Source organism: Carassius auratus, chromosome 43 (assembly GCF_003368295.1).
Source record: "Carassius auratus strain Wakin chromosome 43, ASM336829v1, whole genome shotgun sequence".
Lineage (NCBI taxonomy): Eukaryota > Metazoa > Chordata > Actinopteri > Cypriniformes > Cyprinidae > Carassius > Carassius auratus.
In genome coordinates, this window is record NC_039285.1 from 19,970,921 (window position 1) to 19,990,146 (window position 19,226).

A 19,226-nucleotide genomic window follows, 5' to 3' on the forward strand; every position below is an offset into this window, starting at 1 on the left:
AGCGATATCATTGACTTGATTGCAAATAAATGCACAGACACTATTTAAACTGAACAGAGATGACATACCTGAATTCAATGATGACCTGCCTTAACTATCATTTTGCATTATTGAGACACTGTTTTCCAAAGGAATGTTGTTCAGTGCTTTGACGCAATGTATTTTGTTTAAAGCACTATATAAATAAAGGTGATTGATTGATTGATATACTACGACTGGAAAAAAAATATAAATTGATAAACTGTTCAGCGTGATGAGATTTAATGTTTTGGACAGTGCCTGTACTCCCATTTAGCAACTTGTTAGCAACCGTCTTTTTTAAGAAACATAACAGTTTAAAAAAAATCATGAGTGGAGTGTAACTTGTGTGTTTTATGTCGTAAAATAAAACGTGAAATTATCTTGAGCCTGTGTGAACCATGGGCCTTATTTTAGAGATTTAACAAAAATCCCATTCAAAAAACCCATTAACTCTGGGACGATGGAACTCACTTCTGTTTTTTGCCTACAACTTGACATCATAGTTCTACCACTCTATTCACAGTGCATTAAGTAAGGGATAATGTACATCAAGCCAGTTTTTATCTCAGAATAAACCCCGACAGGGTGATAAGGACCCTGACTAAAAAAATATATATATTTTTTTACCATATATGTTGAAATGAATGCTGAAGTCTTCATGTCTGCTGAAACAAAGTGTGACCTGAATATTAAATGATTTTGTAATCAGTCTTGATGTATATAGATTCATACAATGTTAAAGTTTCTTCAGCTGGAAGCTGTGTTAAGATGGTAAGGAAGTGGCAGGCTCAGGTGGTGGCTGAGGCATGGTGTCTTGGTTGGTAACGTGGCAGTGGGTCATGCAGGCAGTTTTCCTAAGGCACGTTACAACAAAGCAAGAGGGAGGGAGAAGCTGCAGTTAGTGCAGGATGAGGTGCGGACAGAGTTGGAGGAAGACCGCCTGACCAAGATGGTCGGTATATGCAACAGCAAGGCGCCTGGACTAGGTGGGAAAATGCAGAGCAGCGCAAGATTATCTGGGCAGAGTTGTGGAGCTCTGAACCACTGCGCATCAAGTTCATCATAGGTTCGGTGTACGTTCTTCTACCTAGCCCATCCAACCTGCACCGCTGGGGCTTGGTAGACTCACCAGCATGCCAACTGTGCCAGAGAAGTGGCACACTGGAGTATATCCTCAGCTGCTGTCCAAAGGCATTGGGGAATGGGCGGTATCGTCCTCAGGGCTTTGTCATATACAATTACTGTATATATATATATAAGTGTCAGCATCCTTCCAAGCAAACCATCTCCTTTGTCAGAGCTAGGGAGAAGGCATATCAGCAGCCACGCTCCACAGAGGGGCTCCTCGCAAATGCAAGAGACTGGCATCTTCAAGTGGACCTGGGAAACAGCACAAGTTCCCAAATCACATCACGGTCACCTCACTCCGCCCAGACGTGGTAAAAACATCTGAGTCGACTAGGCAGTTGGTTATTGTGGAGCTAACAGTACCCTGGGATGACGGACTGGAGGAGGCAAATGAGCGCAAGAGAGCCAAGTACACGGAGCTGGTGGGGGACTGCAGGAGTGATGGCTCGAAGGCATGGAGTGTGCCAGTGGTGGTCGGATGCCGGGGCTTCGCTGGACAGTCGTTGCTCCGAACACTCTAAATCCTTGGAGATGAAGAACAACTGTGCAGGCGAGACATAAAGAACATCTCTGAGGCTGCTGAAAAAGCCTCACGATGTTTGTGGATCCAGAGGAGAGATCAATGGAGTAGCATGCCACTTGAACACAGGCCGGGGACTGATCAACCATTGCAGGTTTGCCCAGGAGAGGGTGTCTGTTGATTAAAGACCCGAAACATCTGTGGACCCCATGTTCAAGCTGAAACATTGTCTGTGAAATGACCAGTTAAAAAACCATCAAGATTTATTAGCAAAGAGACAGAGCTTTGGGGCATAGATATAATTACAAAATCCAATCAATATCTAAACACGGTGCTGAATAATAGGCACAGAATGCAATCAATATATGCTATTTGGGTCATTCAATACTTATAGGATAATTGCAGTACCAGTGGCTAACAATGTGAATTTTAGACAGAAATTAGAAAAATTACATTGTTTTTTTTATGGCTTCTGGGTCAAATCATCAGTCTCAGTGAGGCTAGGTGACTTATTTTGTCTAATATTACATCCAGCTTCAGATGTCCAAAAAATTGAATTATACAGTAGAATATTTTTAGATGCAGTTTAGAGACAAAACAGGTTTGCTTGAGTTGTAAAAATGCATACAGTACATACACACATATTTATTGCATTCAATTCAACATATTTTTACAAAATATTTGAAAAAAATAAAGAAATGTAGGTCTGCAGTGTGCATGCATATAGAATATTATTTTTATTTTAGAAATGTTCTTACATCAGTCTCTTTTGAAATCAATTGTGCTTCTATCAATTATAGATTTAACTGCATATATAAAGCATTCTAAATAAGTCCATTTCAGTCAGGACGCTTTCATTAGATGCAACAGCATATGTAGGTAGCAGACAGCGAACTGGGTTTGGGAACAGAGCTATAGTGTATGACATTTCACATTAAAGAAAATCCCTCCCACCAGTGATGGTAACACAACCCAGATGATCTAAGCCAATTTAACACTCAGAGATTCATAAATCTGCATTCACAACTCTGCCTGCCCCCACAGAGATGAACACGTCTTCAGCTAATCATGTTGTGTTTCCCTTATAGAGACTCTGAGAGGAAAATGTGATCACACAGGATGTTAGCATGATAGCAACAGCTGCTGGAGATCCAATAACAGTGCCAAATGAGCTTTATTAGAGTTGATCGAGTATATGCTGCACATTACAAACAGAAGTCATTTTTATGGCAGCTTTGAAAGGCTCAAACTCTGATATTCAGTGATATTCCATCATTCCAGTAAGAATTAATTCTGTTGTTTTTAATTTTGTCAATGAAAAAATAAAATCTAGTTACCAGTATAAATATATAGCACTTTATACAATACAGATTGTTTCAAAGCAGCTTTAGAGTAATAAACAAGAAATTAACAGAAGCCATAATGCAAACTTCTTCAAAATGCCAGACAAATTCAAATTCTGCTGTAAAACAGTTCTAAATAGCCAACAGTTCATGTCAGTTCCATTCAATAACTGTGTGAAGTCATTCAGTTATGAAACAATTTAAATTCAGCTATAAGAAGCTCTATAGAATGCAATAGTGTTGTTACTGAGGTCAAGTCAGTTCATTGTTGATTCAATTCAGTTCAATAACAGTGTTGATGCTGCAAAATTCAATAATCATGAAACTAATTTGATTTAGAAGCAGATTTATCAAACTCAGTTCAGTTCATGTTTTGTTATCCACTAATTCTGTCAGTGCAGTCAAATCGATAATCTTATATATTATGTGCCAGATTTACCAGATAACAGGGAAAATTTGAATGAGACTATCTATCCATAAAAGCTCTGATGGGAGTGTAAAATTCTGACAATTTCTGACAAACTGACAAATTAAAGAACACAGATGCAGCCAACTCATTTCCACAGTACCAATACAATTTACAAAGAGCAGCACAAATGAACAAATATCTGTCACGATTGTCAGCTGGAGTGCTCATGAACTCCAGTAGAAGGCACTCCACTCAGGACTATTGCATTTGGGGTCTGAACTGAACATTTCCCATAATCCCGTGCCTAGGGCTAATCACCGCCAAGTGTTCCCCATTACCACTCCCCTATATATACTGTGTTTGGACTCTCAGTTATTGCAAAGTCTCTGTGTTGGCAGGAGTTGTAGGTGGGAGGGAGTGAATGAACAGAGCTCTCTTTTCACCCCTCAATACCCATGGCTGAAGTGCAGTATGATGTCAAGTGTGGGTTACCATACTTGGCAAATGTCACGACTTTCACTTATAACGCCTGTGATTCTCTGCCGTCTGCCTCAACCTCTGACTGGTATTGTTTCTGATTCTGGATATCCTTTGACATACTTGATGCGGTTATCTGATTACTTCCTGACCATTCTCTAAATAAATATACTGCAAGTGGATCCTAACGTCTCTGACTCTGCATCACAGAAGACTTTGCCTGACCAGGATTAAGCAGCCTGGTATCCTCTTGTTACAGAGATATCTGTTCCCACTTTTATGTCAGCGTTTCACCTATCCAGCTCAACCATGGACCCAGTAGGCCAGCTATTACAGAACATTTATTGAGGAGTATGTTCATCAGTTCTGTGAGTTGTCATATCAAGTGATCACTTTATGATGAAGTTTTGTTTAAGGACTTGTACAGTTTTGAACTCTGTGTACCAACTAAATCAGTGTTACCTGGAGGGGGATTTAATGGCAGGTTGAGGGACATCGTGGAATATGCTATTTTGTTATGTGGCTGTCAGTTCACTGTGGGCGAGGCAAAGGACAGTGTTGGGGGGGTGGGTGGGGGTGGTGTGTCACAATCATCAGCTGGAGTGCCCATGAACTCCAGTAGAGGGCACTCCACTCAGGACGATTGCATTTGGGGTCTGAGCTCCATTTCCCATAAACCTGCACCTTTGCCGCCTGCCCCGACCTCTGCCTAGTATTGTTTCTGATTTTGGATATTGTTTGACATACTTGACATCGTTATCTGATTACTGCCTGACCATTCTCTAAATAAATATACTGCAAATGGATCTGAACGTCTCTGACTCTGCATCACACTATCGTTGGCATGTCAAGTGCAAAATATTTAAAAACATGCTTTTTGGGCATTAAATAATAGCATAAATACCAGTACCATACCATTTGTCTTAGTAAATAATGTTGCATGGTTTATTTAAATCTCTTCCCATACATTTTGCATCTGAAAAGGAACTTCCTACAAATGCATGTGCAATACAGTCAGCCATAAAACAACTGCCCATTCCTTTTCATTGCTTATTTTCACTGTCTTCTGTAAATCCTCACAGGAGATTTTTTTTTTCTTCTTTTAGTGGGGTTTGAATTGATGCAAACTGTTATTAATTCTGGCCTAAGTCTCTTGTAAACTATAACTAAGCAAGTCAAAGGCAACAGCGGCAAGCAGCCCAAATTCTATCAGGTGAAACCTAAATGCCATATAAAACCTATATGTTATAGCCAGAGACATTAAACCAAAGTCCTGACTCTCTGTGGTCATTAAAAGTCCCAGAATATATTTTGAAAAGAGTAGTGGTGTGACCTCGGCATCCTGGCCAAAGCACTTTGAGTTTTTAGAAAAGCATTATATTAATGTAATGAATTATTATTATTATTATTATTATCATGTATTGGGTGAGTTGTTCAATGTGAGATCAACATGATCATTGGAAAAGTGTCAATGAAATCATCACACCTTCTATAAACCTGTGTGATTCTTATGTCTGAGACTGTTGCTTAATTACTGTTGTGTAATGTCCCAGTCCCTCCTGATTGAATTTAAGAGATTAATGTAAAGTTGTTGTTTTATTTAAGGGCCTCCTGTACTGTCTTGTTATGCTAAGACAGAAGACAAGCTGTTTAAGCATCTCTTCAGCAACTACCAGAAATGGGTGAGACCAGTGGAGGAACTAAATGGAACGGTGCAGGTGAAATTTGGCTTGGCTATCTCCCAGCTCGTGGATGTGATGAGAACTAGTGATGCTGAAACAGCATTCTCCTTATCCAGGCAAAATCTTGTCTTACAGTAAACATCATATTTAAGAAATATACACTAGGAAAATCTCTATCATCAGTAGACTGGGAATTTCACATTTATTGTTAACCATTGTGTTCTATTTGGGGTCAGAGAGGTTAGGGTACGGTTAGTAATAATGGGATAAATCATCAGTAAGATAATCTGATTGATGTATTTGGGACACCAAACCTTAAGCACATATAAAATCAATTTTAACAGAACATGAAGGTTAATAGAATAACATAATATAAAATATTGGCTATTATATTGGATTATTATTTATAAGAAACGACTGAACATGACATTTCTGTCAGAACATTAAATAACAGAGAAGCTTAATTTTTTTTAAATGGATATTAAGAGTGGTAGTATGTGTACAAATACTGCATCACATGACTTACTTATTTCATACATAATTCCCATGCGTAACTAGTAACTATGATCATAAAATCCCTTTTTGAATCAATATACTAGACAGTCTGTTGAGCGTTGAAATCGTTAAAATCTTAAAAAAATATTTTATTTGAAGATGAACAAGTCAAAAAAATTCTTAAGTTTGAGTTATATTTTTCTAAACCGGCAAATGAAAAGTAAACTGTTACACTGCAAATTTACAGTCTTACAGATCAGATCCTATGTGCTCGACCCCTGTGAAAATGGCTTAGAGAGCCATTATGTTTTCTATAGAAAACCAGAAACTATGATTTTCAATTATACCATCATAAAAATGCACTTCAAATAAACTAGATGATTTGATTTTGCTCATGTGTTTTTCCCAATAAAAGAACACTGCTCAACACTGTTTACATGACTTATTGGGTAATTAAAATATATTTGGGCAATAAAACATACTGTAATTAAACATAATCGGTGTAAGAGCATGCATGTTAACTGGCTTACAGAGAGACTAAGTTTTGAATGACACAATAACCATTTATAGGCAATAAAAAAATTCTAATTGATATATGAACTTTTTCGACTTTGTCAATAGGCCTATATTTATTATTCAAAATACTAATCGTCAAGTAAAGGATAATGTACATTCATCCTGTTGAAAAATAGAATAACAAATAGTTCAAGCAAGAGTACAGCACCAACTGCAGTTACCCGGATGAACCTGTGTTATTAGCTTTTACAGGTTGTTATCCAGGAATAACATACCTCAGAATGTCATGACTGACCAATCGGAATCAAATATTCCACAGAGCGTTTAATAACATGAAATATTCACTACCTCTGTGTGTCCAAACTAAAATAATTATAAAACCGAACCGTTCGGTACGAGGCTTTTTACGCATTATGTATACTGAACGGTTCGTTGGACTAATTAATTATATTTGAAAAAAAATATATAATGATATGCGTTCAACAAGGTAGCCCAATAACCCAAACGGCGTAACAGGCAACGCCCCTGACACCCCCGAAGAAGGAAAAAAAACACCAACTTATAGTTATATGTTTATGTTAGGCTACTCAGGGGGTAGCTTACAGGGAATCCAAAGTGCACCCAAACACCAGACCTGTTGGTTATTGGAGGATCTTCTATTTCTGGTCTGTTAAATACATTAGACATTTTGCAACGAGTCTTCAGCGCGTGCTGATTGAGCGAGCGCCTTAGGGGCCGTTCACATATCGTGCCTAAAAATGCGTGAAAAATGCTAGGCGCGTCTTTCTCCTCCTTTCCAAAGCGCTCCGGCAGAAGCGCTCATGAGGCGTCTGTCTTTGCTAAGCAACAATGACGTGCTCTCTCCATGAGACGCGGAAATTTCAGCAAAGGATAAATGGATTTGCAGCTCTAAAAATCGCTAGCAGTAGCTCTGCTACTAAATTTATTTCAAAATTGCAATCCATATACAACTATGATCAGCTGTTCCTTCATCTTGGCTGAGTTTTCAACGTTGTTACGGAAAAAGGATGAAGATGATTGGTTAGTCTTGTCACATGACCTGCGATGTGCTTGCGGCATTCTGAAAAGTTGAGATGTTTTTACATTTTGCTGTATCTAAAACGTACCGAACCGAACCGTGACATCAGTGTATCGTATCGAACGGACATTGCATGCGAACCGTGAATTTTGTGAACCGTTACACCACTAATATATATATATATATATATATATATATATATATATATATATATATATATATATATATTAGGGGTGTAACGATACGCGTATTCGTATTGAACCGTTCAGTACGAGGCTTTCGGTTCGGTACGCGGTGCGCATTATGTACCGAACGGTTCGTTGGACTAATTAATTATATTTGGAAAATAAATAAAAAATTGTGAAATATAATGAGATGCGTTCAACAAGGTAGTCCAATAACTCAAACGACGTAACAGGCAACGCCCCTGACACCCCCGAAGAAGAAAAAAAACACCAACTTATATGTTTATGTTAGGCTACTCAGTCAGGCGCTGTGTGAAAGACCCTTTAGCCATTTTGCAACGAGCCTTCAGCGCGTACTGAGTGAGCGAGCGCACTCTGTAGTGGAAAACGCAGGTTTTAAGAACATGCTTAATGTAATTGAGCCCCGTTAGCCTACAATATTCCTTCACGAGCCCATTTCAGCCAGACCGTAATTCCTGCTTTGTTCCAAAAAACATAAGCCCTATAGAGAACCAATTGAGTAAAAACACACTCAATATAAAGAGTTATAGAGTTCCATATAAAAAGTTACATCTTTGTATTTGTTCATAACTACTACAACAATATAACATTTTCATTTATTTTTTTTATAAGGAGCTGTTTTTGTTTTATATAGTATGCTGCTAAGAAAACACCATAGAAGATGGGTAAAGAATAGCTCCATCGTTGTTCAATGTAAAAAAACAAACATAAAAAAACATACTTTGTTAGTTTTAATAAATAAAACATTTTTTAAAAATCAAGGAAATTTATCTGCCAATTTTTTTCTTTTTGCTGTATCTAAAACGTAGAGAACTGAACCGTGACGCCAGTGAATCGTATCGAATCGAACCGAACCGTGAATTTTGTGAACCGTTACACCCCTAATATATATATATGTCTCGCACAGGTTTTATAAAGACCAGATGGCATGCATAAGTTTCCCCAATACCCCATACTGCCCTACAAGACATCTTTGGGGAACTTAAGCCTGGGATGGAATCTGCATTGGTTGTCTCCGTTGAAATTATCAAAAATAAGAGAGAGAACCTGGCCAGAATAGGGATATTGGGTGACATTAATAAAATGTCCCTGTCTCTTCATTCTGGATCCAACATTCTTGGCATCATGGACAGGATGAATCTTGTGTGAGCATCCCATCGGCAGGGCTTTAGAGGCAGAGAAGGCAGAGAACTTTGTCTGAACAGGATCCTCATCTGCATGTTACAGTATTCAAGAAGCAGAGACCTGTGAACCTTTTCTGCATGTTGTAGAATTCAGGCAGAGAAAGAATTCAATCAGATGGACTAAATAGGTGGCATTGATACTATAGTATAGATATATAGAATATAGATTTAAAAGTATATAGATCATAAAGAAGGGAATAGTTAAAGTCTGGGGTGGAGTATACTGATTAGTTTAAAGTGCAAAATGTGCTATTGAAATGTTTAGAACATCTAAAAAAGATGAGGTTGTGCATACTCTGATTGTGAATAGCAGAAAATTGAGAGTGGTGAATGGAAAGCTCAAAAATCTGGAGAAGCAAGAGGCTAAAGTAAATGAACAATCACCTCGTGCATCAAACCCTAAGTCCAAAAGCCTGTACCCAAATATTTCTAGGCCTGAGTTTGTTGATCCATAGAATAATTCAGACACAGACATAGATGCAAATTCTAGTTCTTCTACTGAGGAAGACTATTCTTAGTGGACTAAGTGATCGATAGATTACCCTCCAGGTAATAAGAAAAAGTTATACAACGAATGAAGTGAGACCCTTGAGCATGGCACAAACCCCCAACTGCTCCCCAGGTGCCACAGCGGACAAAATGGCTGGCAACTGCTTCAGTTGTGTGTTCTTGGTGTGTGTGTGTGTATTTTGTGTGTGTGTGGTCTCGCATAGCTAGACCTTCAGACTGATGGCTGAAGGTCTGGAATCCATGGCAGCTTACTTTGGCCAAGGCCCACCCATGAGGCCGTTTACCTGACATCTCAAACAACCAATCACAGTTTTTGAATCAGCGTCATGTTTCGGGGTGTGGAAATGTCGCTACAATAAAAGACCAGTGTGTAAAACTCTTGGATGTATTTTAAGGATTCTGTGCCGCAAAATTTTTATATTTTACATACTTTTGAGAATCCAGAATAAAGTAGATCCTGATAAGTGCTCGTTGTCACAGTTGTACACATGAAGGCTTTCTTCTTTTGTGAGAGAGTTTGGAGGCACGGCATATTTGTTTCCAGGCAGAACGTTAAAGAACATGGCACACACATATCTCATGGAAATCCTGTATAATTCAACCATAGTTAATTAACATATTTAATCCAATGACTTCGACACTCTTGAAGTGTTTCAAATTTTGTGTGCTTTATGCATCAGACGTTCAGCCAACGGTCCATGGGAGTGACATCTGAGGCTGAGACTAGTGTGTGTGTGTGTGTGTGTGTGTGTGTGTATACACTACTCACTGATGTGTGTGTGCACTAGAATGGGTTAAATGCAGAATACATATTCCAAGTATGGGGCATTTCATACTGCTATACCTCACATGCACACTGTTTAAGTGGATAAGGCTGGAAGAAAGATCATTGCTGAATTTCTGATAAAGCTGAAGAAAGTCAAATATGATTTTGGGCAGATCACATCAATAAAACAGAGCCCAGGCAAAACATTTGAGGACTAAACACACAGATTTAGGGTTGCCATACTGAACTTTAGTGGCATGACAAAGACAGAAATGGATGCAAACATATTGCTGATACAAAATGCTAATTATGGTCGATGGTATCTAATGTGTGTGAAAGGAATAGACAAGAGTGTAGCTCACACTCTCAAAAAGTTGCAGGGCACTTATGATGACCTATATTTGTGGCAAGATTACACTATTGACTCTGTGTCCCAGGCCTATGGTCACCTTAAGTCTGCCAATATGCTGCAAATAACAAAAATATCGTACAACGGTAAATCCAGAGTTGAATCAGATGCTGAATGCTGTTCCTCCATGCCTCCATGGGAGGGACATTAACTGTGATTAACCACAATCCTGATGGGTTTATGCTACAGCTTTGATTGACAGTTTAAAAAATGGTTTCTTAATTGACACAGGGTCTTAAATAATGGTAATACCTGATAATTACCAATCTGGTATTTTCTGTTACACAGACACTGACACAGGTGATGCAAATGCTGTCAAGACAGACAGACATGGGGCAAACAATAGTTAGGTACTTGAACAGTACTTGAAAATGGACTAGATAGTTTATCTTGGTTAATTGTATAGATTAGCACATATCTTGGCATTTTTATCTAATCAAATGTCAGAGATGAACAAGTTTTCCTCCTCACCCATTTCAGACTGCCTTCACCAGCAAACAGTTGACCCAATTGCCATCAAGGCACCAGGACAATGGAGGACAAGGCAAGTAATCAGCCTAGTACATTTGCCCAGTCTGTGTATATACTGTATTTACTAGTGGTTAAAAGTGAGGGGCTTGTACTCCACCATAGAACAGACAAAAGACACCTGTGAATGAATAAAGGAGAAAATGAAACAGTGAAAAATAATGCAAAAAAAAAAGGTATAGCAAGAACTTAGTTAAATTAGTTGGTTTTGCTTAAGAAATGCCTCAGATATTATTATCCAATATAGGAAAAATCAGGCCCAATCAGATGAATGAACTGCAGATTCTTACCATGGACATGAGAGGAGTCAGGTATTTCCAGCACAGCATGAATAAGTGGTTGGGACTTGATTTTGTCATGTGATAAGTTGTGTGTAGAGGATTTAGCTTCTTTGGCTTTCCAGCATTGATGTTGTATTCTGTTGGCTTTAATGATGTTAAGGTTTATAGCCTGTGTGTGATTTACCATTAAGGGCATATTGTAGTCAAACAACAGGAATACATACATCCCCCCCTGCAGGTCACAGTATAACATAACAACAGATTAAGATATTGTGGTGTTAATAATATACAATGCAAATTACAGAAATAAAATTGCACAGACCCTTGGTCTTTCAGATTTGAGAATTTTAACAGTAGGCCTTTATACTGTAGGCTCAGTTAATTTTTGTTAATTTTACTCTCATTACACAAAACACTCTCCTTTGACCTCTGTAACCATGATGAATTGGCCCAAGAAGCAAGTGAAACAGAAGAGCAGGAGGAATGTTTCTCCCCGTCCTGCCCTGTGCAGAATCACTGGGAACAGATCCATCACTGATGTCGTGACGGCTTCCACTGCAACAAACTTCAAAGGGACAGTCATATAGTTATGGAAGAATATGAGAGTGAGTAAATAATGACATAAGTTTTATTGTTGGGGGTGCTATCCTTTCAAAGCACTGAAAGCTTTTTTTCCAACAAACACCAAATTATCTAATTTACCTAAATAATCATTTAGTAATTCTTTTTTTTTTTTTTTTTTTTTTTTGTAAAAGAAAACTATATATTTAATGTAAATATAATCTTAGTTACATATAAGTGTTAAATATAAATATTAAACTATCATTCAGAGAACATGCAAATTAGTGCATTTGTATTTATATTTAAATTCCTTATTGATTTTATATTGTAATAAAAAACATTTATAGTAATTTGCAGTTCAAGGCATTACAACTTATTTGTCTGTTTTATGTCACCTGCATCTGGCCCCAGCAAAATAATTATGATGAAGAAACAAACAGCCCACTACTGAGGGAGAGACATCATGGCTACTGCCTGGGGATAAGCTATGAGCACTAGTCCTGGACCTGTCAGAGACAGTGTGGGATTGGATGTTGGATGCAGTCAGTACTCATTACTTTAATAAAGTCTCTGTTTGCCACATTTCATTATGCTTTCAATTCTCCTAATACAGTGTGTTTGAATGTTGCACGAATGTTGCATTACTCTGTAATGGGGATTCCCTGCTATTGGACCTTATTGTCACGGTTCTTGAATTTGCTGGCTCATGCTCTCTGTGTGTACTTGGTTGTGTTGGAGGTGTGGCCACTGATTACCACTCACCTGATCACCACCAACAGCTGCAGTCACTTTTCACCTGCCTATATATGTGCTCATCCCACTTCCCAAGAATGTAATAAACAATATGCTTTTGTTTTGGTAACACTTTATTTTGATTACCCGCTTTAGACAGTCTGTTAACAATAAGTAACTTTGCAATTGCGTGTCAACTACCAGTCATTAGAGTATTAATAGACTGTCTGTTTAATGTTTATAAATGTTCTTGCAAAACTCTGTATGACTGTAATTATTTACTCCCATAACTCAGTAGCTGCAGGCATTGAATTAATCAGCATTGTCCGGTTGAAGATCAAATTCTTTGCAGCAAGATTTATACAGTCATCTAAGAAAAAATATAAATAAATACAAAAAAAAATTGATTTTGTGATTTGGTATTCATCAGAGAGCAGCAGATGGGTGTATTGTTTATTTATTTAGATTATCATGTCTTCCAGGTGTTGTCACAACCGGCCCATGGCAGTTGGTAGCTGAAAGAAGAGATGAGGAAGAAGAAGCGCGCAAGCCATGGCAAAAGTGTTTGCATGGGAAAAGATTAACAAAATTTAATTAAACAATATTTACAAATTTCTGATTAAAACTTTTATAATACATGTAGCAGAGGAATGGAAATCTCCCAATTTTTCAACCACATTTCCTGCCACAGCCAGAAGAAACTCAAAGAGTCAGTGACCTCTCTCTTCTGTTTGTCCTTTTATTCTGTCCATTCCACACAGTTTTCACACATTTCCATTGATGTCCAGGCTGCACAAATTCTGGAGTGGTGATGTACTGCATTCTGGTTAGCATTAGTTTCTACAAATGTGTCAAGGTATTCATTGACTGATCCTCCCCAGCTAAACTGACAAACAGGTTTACATTATTTAAGAAACAGAAAAGACAGAATAATGATAATATCCAAATCTTATGCAATAGTTATCCACAATTATTCAAATAAAGTGGCTAAATGAAATAATGTAAATTTTGCATTGCATTATGCCATGTGATACTGTATGTAGTGGCATACCTGTATACCAGGGTAGAGACAGCACATATAACTCACCTTCCATCTGAAAAGTTTAGTCACAGTATAGATTAAGTCATTGTCAGGGTTATGGGCTGTCTCTGTGTGTTTTTGCTCTGTGTGACCCAGTTTCTTCCTCTTGTTGATGTCTAATTCGAATCCAGGTGTCTAGTCATTAGTCCTTTAAAGTGGGGTGAAATGCTCGTTTTCACTTAATCTTGAGTACCTATAGAGTAGTACTGCATCCTTCATAACTCCAAAAAGTCTTTAGTTTTATTATATTTATCAGAGAAAGATAGTCTGTACCGATTTTTCCCGGAAAAACACGAGCGCCTAGAGGCGTGACGTGTGGGCGGAGCTAAAGAATCACGAGCGCGAGTAGGCTTTTGCGTTGAGAGTGTTTGGAAGCTGTGACACAGATCCAGAGGCTGAAATTTAACAAGAGCAGCATCAGCAAAGGCGTCTCTATGTGGTATACTGAAACTGTATATATTTGCTTAGCGGTTTTGGAAAATGACTAAGTTCCACTTTATGTCGTCTTTTTTTTTTTTTTTTTTTTTACGCTGTACATGTGGAAAGTGCAGTTTGATGACAACATCGCATGTTGTTTACTTGATGTGCTTACGCGCTGATAGCTAAGTTGACAACACAGAGATATTTGAAGCAGTTTTACTCACCGGATGCGGTTCCAACACACGATCAAACTGGGCCTTGTTTGTAAAACAAGCATCTTCGAAATGCAGGGAACAAACAAAAACACTTCCACAACTCCGTTGATGCTCTGTAAAAATAAACTCCATCCACTGGTCCCTTAATGCTGTTTCTCTTTTGGTAATCTGTGCAGGGTTGTCTTGCCCTGGCAAACAAAAACACACTTCTTTTGTGACTTTTTGCCATTCTCTCGCTCTGATCGCTCTGATCTCGCCTGTGCTCAGCCTCTGTGCTCTGCTATACTGGAGCGCGCACTCTTCCGGCAGAAGTGCCTTAGGACCCATATAAGGAAATTCCGCTCCATTTTACGTCACACAGAGCCATACTCGAAAAAAACTTTCCGAAACTTGTGACAAACCGGAAGAGGTTTTTTTGGAACAAAAATACTCCTTCAAACATACAACTTAATTTTTGAAACTTTGTCCATGTTTAGCATGGGAATCCAACTCTTTAACTGTGTAAAAAACTCAGTATGCATGAAATAGCATTTCAGAACTCCTTGTTTCCTTAAATCAGTCATCAAATCATCAAAATAATTTTGTGATATGTTTATTTACTTGAATACATTTTTTGGGTAACTAATACTATTGGAGTATATTTAAAGATGGGTACTTTTACTCTTACTTTGGGGAAAAATCTGTACTTTTACTTCGTTGTTGTGAACGAAACTCCTCTCACTACTTTATCTTAATACAATACAAGTTATAAATGCTTTAGTTTATTCTAAATGCACCATATACATTTCTCTTGGCAATAAGTGATGCCCATTCGCAAATGATTAATTCTTACGTCAATTCTTGAGTCAATTCTTGAGTCAATTCTGTTAAAAGGCTTGATCAAACCAGTGAATCGGTTTGTGAATCAGTTTGAATAATTCAATTCAATGTCAATTCTGATAACTCTGGTTTAATTTCTCAAATGGATGCAGGCAGAGCTCCCCCATTCCCGCCTTCAGGGGAGCAAATCATGATGGCCTTGGCTTACCTGGGGGTAAGCACAGACAAAAGGAGACAGAAGGATAAGGAGAGACTGAGACAAGAGAGAAGAGAGAAGAAAAAATAAATCCTCTGCCAGTTTTCCGGACACACTTGTTCAAACGCTTGTTCCTCAACCATCCCTCAGGAACGACTGCCGCATAAAATATAATAAAACCACAACATTAACAGTCCAAGTCTGGTCCTCTCTTGTCCTTCACTGTCATCACTCCTCTTTTTATCCATCTGGAGCTCCTACTTGGGACTCAAGCCCAGTCAGTGACACAGGTGTCGCTCATTATCAGTCGCTCTACCAGCCTTGATCCATTCCCATGGCTCTTGGTCCTGCCCCATTCATCACAGTATATTATACAGGTCCTTCTCAAAAAATTAGCATATTGTATAAAAGTTCATTATTTTCCATAATGTAATGATAAAAATTAAGCTTTCATATATTTTAGATTCATTGCACACCAACTGAAATATTTCAGGTCTTTTATTGTTTTAATACTGATGATTTTGGCATACAGCTCATGAAAACCCAAAATTCCTATCTCAAAAAAATTAGCATATCATAAAAAGGTTCTCTAAACGAGCTATTAACCTAATCATCTGAATCAACTAATTAACTCTAAACACCTGCAAAAGATTTCTGAGGCTTTTAAAAATTCCCAGCCTGGTTCATTACTCAAAACCGCAATTATGGGTAAGACTGCCGACCTGACTGCTGTCCAGAAGGCCATCATTGACACCCTCAAACGAGAGGGTAAGACACAGAAAGAAATTTGAACGAATAGGCTGTTCCCAGAGTGCTGTATCACATCTCAGTGGGAAGTCTGTGGAAAAAGTGTGGCAAAAAACGCTGCAAAACGAGAAGAGGTGACCGGACCCTGAGGAATATTGTGGAGAAGGACCGATTCCAGACCTCGGGGAACCTGCGGAAGCAGTGGACTGAGTCTGGAGTAGAAACATCCAGAGCCACCGTGCACAGGCGTGTGCAGGAAATGGACTACAGAGAAGCAGCACTGGACTGTTGCTCAGTGCTCCAAAGTACTTTTTTCGGATGAAAGCAAATTTTGCATGTCATTCGGAAATCAAGGTGCCAGAGTCTAGAGGAAGACTGGGGAGAAGGAAATGCGAAATGCCTGAAGTCCAGTGTCAAGTACCCACAGTCAGTGATGGTCTGGGGTACCATGTCAGCTGCTGGTGTTGGTCCACTGTGTTTTATAAAGGGCAGGGTCAATGCAGCTAGTTATCAGGAGATTTTGGAGCTCTTCATGCCTCCATCTGCTGAAAAGCTTTATGGAGATGAAGATTTCGTTTTTCAGCACGACCTGGCACCTGCTCACAGTACCAAAACCACTGGTAAATGGTTTACTGATCATGGTATTACTGTGCTCAATTGGCCTGCCAACTCTCCTGACCTGAACCCCATAGAGAATCTGTGGGATATTGTGAAGAGAAAGTAGAGAGACGCAAGACCCAACACTCTGGACGAGCTTAAGGCCGCTATCGAAGCATCCTGGGCCTCCATAACACCTCAGCAGTTCCACAAGCTGATTGCCTCCATGCCACGCTGCATGGAAGCAGTCATTTCAGCAAAAGGATTCCTGACCAAGTATTGAGTGCATAACTAAACATAATTATTTGAAGGTTGACTTTTTTTGTATTAAAATCACTTTTATTTTATTGGTCTGATGAAATATGCTAATTCTTTTAGAGGAATTTTGGGTTTTCATGAGCTGTATGCCAAAATCATCAGTATTAAAACAATAAAAGACCTGAAATATTTCAGTTGGTGTGCAACAGTGGTAGCACTAGGTAGTACACCTAAAATAGATGCAGAATTATCTTTTATAGTCTCAATAAAAAATGTTTACTAAACTTGGGCTATTGTTGTTTACTTAGAAAATATATATATTTTTAAATCAACCCTTTCACGCGTAAATTACAAATATTTTAATTGACCCCTTGTTTCCATGGCGACACGTCATGATTGTCTCATGACACACCACAGCCGCTAACAGATGTATCGGTATTTGTTTTATATAATGTTTCATTTTTTTATTAAAATATATACACAAACTTGCTTACCATGTCAACTATCTGATATTCCGATTCTTCGTTTAAAAACCTTTATAAATTATCTTGATTTATAACGAGATGAGCACTGCAGTTCAGAGTCCTTTCAGCCGGAATTAACGTACAGCACTTGAATTTCCCTAGTTTCTCCCGGAAAACATGAAAGTAAGTGGCTTTTGAACTTGACGAAGACTAGAGTAAACTTTATGGTTCTGCTATGTGTGTCTGATATATGAATAAAACACGTCGGCAAATTACATTTGATTATAGATAGTTGTTGCTGCTGCAATAGACATCAGTGTGTATTTTACAAACTACCAATATATTTTTTTACTAGTGATTATGTATATTTAAATGTATGAAACCTAAAATAAACATTATGTGGTTTAAAACACTGCATGTTAATTGTGATATATGACAAGCGCTGTGCGTCCGTCTCAGTCTCTCGGTCAGTGCAGCCAAAGCAAAGCTGTTTGAATCTGGCAGTTCTGTGATGCCACTGAACATTCTAAATCATACTCTCAGGGGAGATTTAGAATCCAATATATGGTGCCATAATGGCCAAAATGTTAAAATGTAATTTACATTTTAAATTATGTTTGTTAAAATATATCTGTCGACATTTGGACTGCCAACCAATCAGCAACAGCAGCTGACTTTGACCCCAGAAGTCTATGATATTAACAGATAATTTTTGATTGCACATTGCTAGCTAGCAATATTACTAGCTAAAGTGGAAATGTCCAAGTATTGTACCAGAAGTTCAAAATTATCGTATTTGGAAGAAAATTATTACATTTAGATTACATTTACATTTATTCATTTAGCAGACGCTTTTATCCAAAGCGACTTACAGATGAAGACAGTGGAAGCAATCAAAAACAACAAAAAGGGCAATGAAATATAAGTGCTATAACAAGTCTCAGTTAGGTTAACACAGTACACATAGCATGGGATTTTAAATAATATAATAAATAAAAAGAAAACAGATAGAATAAAAATAAATAAAAGAATAGAGCATGCTAGTTAGAGGTCTTTACACATACACACACACATACATATACAATTGCATAATAAATGAAAAGAAAATAGAATACAAAAAGATTAGAAAGTTAGTTAGATTTTTTAAAGAATAGAATTAGAATAGTGAGTGTTAAAGTTATAGGGTCAAATAAAGATGGAAGAGATGGGTTTTAAGACGATTCTTGAAGATGGCTAAGGACTCAGCTGCTCGGATTGAGTTGGGGAGTTCATTCCACCAGAAGGGAACATTTAATTTAAAAGTCTGTAAAAGTGACTTTGTGCTTCTAATTAATTTAACAATTAACTACATGTTGACACGACGGAATGGTTGGACGGAAGCAGTGCGACATAAATGCTATCCCATCATTTTGCACAGTAATCTGACAATAAATGTGGCACACCCAGATTTTCATATGCACACCCAGAGTCTCTTTTCTGGCTACGCTACTGGTGTGCAATGAATCTAAAATATATGAAAGTTTAATTTTTATCATTACATTATGGAAAATAATGAACTTTTATCACAATATGCTAATTTTTTGAGAAGGACCTGTATGTAGATACCAATGCAACATGTTAGT

General features: G+C 38.0%; 1 protein-coding gene across 1 annotated transcript in view; it reads left to right on the top strand.

Moving 5' to 3' along the window:
* The first annotated feature begins 5,543 nt into the window (after positions 1-5,543).
* LOC113061859 (neuronal acetylcholine receptor subunit alpha-5-like) overlaps positions 5,544-19,226 on the top strand; it is a 45,701-nt gene continuing 32,018 nt past the window's right edge. The window contains exon 1 of the mRNA XM_026231331.1: positions 5,544-5,655. The gene's annotated coding sequence lies outside the window, so the exon portion shown is untranslated. The remainder of the gene's footprint in view (positions 5,656-19,226) is intronic.